This window comes from Equus quagga, chromosome 21 (genome assembly GCF_021613505.1).
Source record: "Equus quagga isolate Etosha38 chromosome 21, UCLA_HA_Equagga_1.0, whole genome shotgun sequence".
Lineage (NCBI taxonomy): Eukaryota > Metazoa > Chordata > Mammalia > Perissodactyla > Equidae > Equus > Equus quagga.
Window position 1 is genome coordinate 2,425,446 of NC_060287.1, and position 5,328 is coordinate 2,430,773.

The window sequence follows — 5,328 nt, forward strand, 5'->3', positions numbered from 1 at the left end:
AAATCTGATTTCATTTTGTACCAAGCTGTGTTCCCCTCACCCACAGGGTGATGGCCTGATAAATATTTTAGAAAACGTGCTGTGGCAGCAGTGTTTTTGTAAGTGGAAAGGGAAGGCAGAAGGAGCAACAAGGAGACCTGGGGTGTGAGAAGTGGTCATAGGGAATTAGTTAGGCCGTGCTGGTCATTGAAAGGAAAATTATCAGACATAAAAATGGTCATAAATGGATCATATTCTGGAAAACAGTCCACAGAACTTCTGTCACATTCGAAAAGGTCAGGCCTTGGAGTGTCTAACTTCCAAATGCTAGACACACAGACACAGTTTGTATTGAAGTTGCTGTGTGACCTTAAACAAGTAGCGTTGATGTAATCAGCCATACGTCCAAGGCGGTTATGTTAGGCAAGTCACTTGTTCCTTTCTAAAATATGTAATGTATAATATTGGATTGGTTCTCTTCCACCTTGAGATTCTATTATGTAATCTGCAAATCTAATAAAACTGTTTTCCCAACAGTTCTGTTGAACTATATATTTGAAATTTGGTATATAGGATTGGAAAAGGTGCTCCATTTAGTAAAATATTCATGCACATTAAAATCATTTCCATTAAAATCTTTAAAAAGTAATTTAAGTATATTAACCATTGGAGTAAGTGGAAATGAGGATCGGTGACATATTATTTTATCCAAACATTTTTCTTTTGTGTTTCTACCTGCTTCTCCTAATCTACCTAGGCTGTGATCATAGAGGCAGATTTGTCCTAACACCTTTTATTTTTCATTCCTTGTGTCTAAACCTGCCAGGAAACCCCAGAGAAAAATTGATTATTTGAAGAAGGCAGGATGAGAACAGGCTGTTTTAATTTCTCCCAGTCTTTTCCTCCAGAGAGTAGACTGGCGCAGGACGACTGCAGAGTTCTTCCCGGGAGAGGGCTGCAGTGCCACGGCTTCCCACGGAGGGAAGAATAACAATATAAAGCCACTGCCTTGGTACACGGAACACTAGAAACCATTAGCAAAGTCATGATTTTTCCAAAGTAAAAGAAGAATAGAGCTTATGACTAATTCTTCCCTTATAAATCTACATGGTTTTAATTTTCTCTCTCTACGTCTGGAGGTTTGGGAAAATAGGAAGGGACTGCAATCTTCTGCACACTTAAAGGTGCTGAAATCTACCTAATGGATTGGTATAGGGAAATTCAATATTGTCTCATTGTCTGTTTTATAAAACATGTTAACAGTAAACTGAATATTTTTTGTACCTTCTTAATATTGGTTCTCTGAAGCTTGGGAGTAGAAATTCATTGCCTGTGAAATGAGCTGACTGTTTTTTTAAGTAAGAACCAGTTGTTTTAGCAACACTCTGTTTGCTACCAATAGAAGGGTCAGTATTAAAATGATGCCTTTCTTAAAAAAATCGCTTGGTCAGTAACAATTTTCAAAGCCCTTAGCAGAAAAAATTGAGTACAGCTGTTTTAACATTATAAAGACAAGGTAAGCTTTTATATTTTGAGCATTTGGTGATTTGACACTCAGAATGGAATATCAGGGTAACAAGTGATTTTTATATCCCAATAATTTCAAAACACAAATTGCTATTTCTTCAGGTTGTAGAATGGCAGAAATGTGGTAATGTTTGTGCCCCTCATCACCAGCCTGACCCTATCAAGTGTTTTCAGCCGGTGCATCAGTAACCCTGCTCATCAGTGATTGGGCCTCACTGACTCCTCAGATGCAGACACTTAAAAGCTTCCCTGTATTTTAGTTCACAGTATGTCTTCTGCTAATTACTGCGGGTCTTTTTATGGCATTTTGATCACACGATGGAATTCTCTTTCCACTTTTCTTTCAACTTTTCTGTGTGTGGGATGGTTGCTCACTCCCCAGGAAGCTGGGTACATGAGGGTTACTGTAAATATTCAATAAGAACATGATTACCTTTCAACCTTGTTCCGAACACAGACATAGATGAAAAGAAGCTAATCTTGTTAATTTTCTGTTTTCTTGTTTAACCTGAGGGGTGACTCAAGGGTCACAAGGATTTATGAGCTTCTTTTATGAGAAAAAAAGGAATGCCTCCAAGGAAGTTACAATCACCAGATAACCAGCACCCAGCTGCCACTGACACCCAGACGTCTGATTGCCCAGGGGCTTATCTGGAGTGAAAGAAACATGGACTTCCTCTTTGTTTCTTTGAAACTCCTCCTGCCAAGCCCCTTGGCTCTATTAACCCCTCTGCTTTCTTCTCTTGTGAAGGGGGATTTGAGAGGACCTATCCTCTTGCCTTCTCCTTTTGGTCAATTCGAATAAACCTTTCTCCATCTCCAAGCAGGGATGTCTCAGTGATTGGCTTACGGTGCATCGGGCACAGGAACTTAAGAGATTTGGTATCATCTGCTGGATATATTTTGGTTGCTATTATCTAACACAATGATGTGTGTTTACTAACACAGTGAAGTGTTTTTCAGAACTTAACATAATTGATTTGGTAGGTGATGTTTTGAGCAGAATGATTATCTCCTCAATTCTGGACACTTCTATTAATACAGACTAAAACTGAATTCACTTTCATAGAGGTCTTTTGACATTTACTTGTGGACTTTTATGTATCTTTCATTCAATCCAAAACTAACAAGTTTTCTCATTAATGTTTACTAACCAGCCCCCTTTCTCTCTTCCACCTAATTCCCTTCTGATACATATATAGTTGTTTGGGGACTAAAAGCAGGAATTCATTCCACTATTATATCTGCCCCTGTCACAGTATATCTTCTAATATTTCTAAATTTATGTAAACTGAAACATAACACTTCAAAATTCAAGATGCATTTACATCATATCACTAGTTGTAGTCATTTTTAAAGTTAAGGTAGAAGACACTAAAAGGTCACTTGAGAATAATTCTGCCTGGGATATAAATTGGAAGAAATGGCAAACGATTTAGAGGCACTTTTAAAGAAAATCAATAAGAATGCTTCTTGGAGCTTCACTAAGATGTAAAGATCATCTACCGTGCTAATAATAGTGGCAAATACAGTGTGTGGGTGGTTAACATTAGATCACTCAAATACCCTTTAGAAAGCTTCAAATAGAAGAAAAACCTGAAAGAAGTGGATGAACAGGAAAACTATGTTGTTAGACTAATGGGAGATGCTGGTTTGAATCTTTACCCTAGGAACAAAATTACTGTCATAGAAGCAATTATGTTTTGCTCCTTCATCTTTGCATGTGTTCCTTCCTGAAATAATTGCATCCGGCACACAGCTGGGACTGGGATGGTGCCCAACTTCACACAGAGCCTTTCCTGGCTTAGATACACTCAGAAGTGCTGGAAAGGTGTTTGACTCACAGGAGAACTAGAGATTCATGCTCTCTAATTACACAATTTGTTAATGAGTTTATGAGTAAGCAAACTTGTTTAAATATAAAAAGAAAGTGCTTTAAAATGTTCTTATCAGTACCATGTGTCTCACAAAAAGTCAAAAAATTGTAGAATGTTAGAGCTGAAAGGAGCATTATTTATTTATTTATTTTTTAAAGATTTTATTTTTTCCTTTTTCTCCCCAAAGCCCCCCGGTACATAGTTGTGTATTCTTCGTTGTGGGTTCTTCTAGTTGTTGCATGTGGGACGCTGCCTCAGCGTGGTCTGATGAGCAGTGCCATGTCCGCGCCCAGGATTCGAACTAACGAAACACTGGGCTTCCTGCAGCGGAGCGCGCGAACTTAACCACTCGGCCACGGGGCCAGCCCCAGAAAGGAGCATTATTTTACCTTTGCATATGGTTGCACCTAGGCATCACCCAGGGAATTAACGTGCATTGGAATCGCCTGGTGACTTAAAACATACCAGCGCCAGGCTCCTCCCTGGACCCATGAAGTCACACTGTCCAGGGCAGTGGCTATAGACCTAGAAGGGGGGAGCTTTGAAAAATCCCAATGCCAATGCCACATTTTGAACCAATTAAACCAATTAAATCAGAATATCTGGAGGATGGGGTGTAGATATCACAATTTTTAAAATGTGCCAGATGATACAAATGTCCAGGCAAATTTGAGAACCAGGTGTAGGAGTCGGTCCTGAGACTTTTCTGTTTAAAAAGCTCTCCAGAGCATTCTAACTGAGGTTATGTTTGTGAATCACTGATGAATGTGAAGAATGACTACTCCAAACAAGCAAATAGTCCAACATCAGGCAACTAGGCAGCCTCCAGTAGGACTGGCCAGTCTGATTTCCGGGTCCAATGTGCTCTCTCTCTACTGTCTTATCTCACACAGTTTCTAAGTTCTGCCCATATTCTAAAGTATCTGGTGCTATCATTTTTAGATTATTAGAATAGAAGACAATAATATTTAATAAGCTTCTGACAAAATTCTTTTAAAAATCTGAGCAAGGCACATGAGGGCGCACAGTAGAAAGTCATCTGCTGGTTCAGACATCTGTCTCACATTCCAGTCACATGGATGAGGGTCGCCTCAAATCACACGATAAATGAAAAGACGGACTTACAAAAAAAGGAGATGCATTTACTTCCAAACACATCCCTTTGTAATGAGGTTGTGTATTGGTTTTCTGGGGCCACCACAACACAGTACCACAGACTGGGCGGATTAAACAACAAAAACTTGTCTTCTCACAGTCCGGAAGGCTGGAAGTCTGAGGTCAAGGTGTGGGCACACTTGCTTTCCTCTGAGGCCTCTCTCTTGGCTGGCAGATGGTCACCTTCTCCCTGTGCCTTCATGTGGTCTTCCCTCTGTACGTGTACATGCCTGTGTTCTCATTTCTCACAAGGACACCAGTCAGATTGCGTTAGGGCCCACCCTAATGACCTAATTTTAACATACTTACCTCTTTAAAAGCCTATATCCAAATACAGCCACATTCTGCGGGCCTGGGCATTAGAATTTCAACAGATGAATTTCGGAAGGGGGACACACTTTGGCTCTTAACAGGTAGGAAGAGCACTATTCAGGCATGCTCAAATATCTCTTGTCTAAAAATATCCAGCAAGAACACTGCTATTAGCTACATCTTGGATGTATGTTTTGATCACAGAATGATCACAGAAGAGCGAGAAACCATTCAAGTTTATGGGCCTTATTAATGTGAGATAATTGTGCCATCTTTCTGCGTGAAAAGCAATACTCACACCTCTTAGAAACATTAGTTTCTAAGTCTAATGTGATGTTTCTCAATTGTTTTAATTTCCATGACTAAACTAGATAATTGTCAATCCACAATACCCTGACACTTGAAGGTTTTCTTTGGATGTTTTTGACTGCATCAGCCTCTTTTTCTCTACGTAAAAAGTTCAACAGTTCTAACTCAA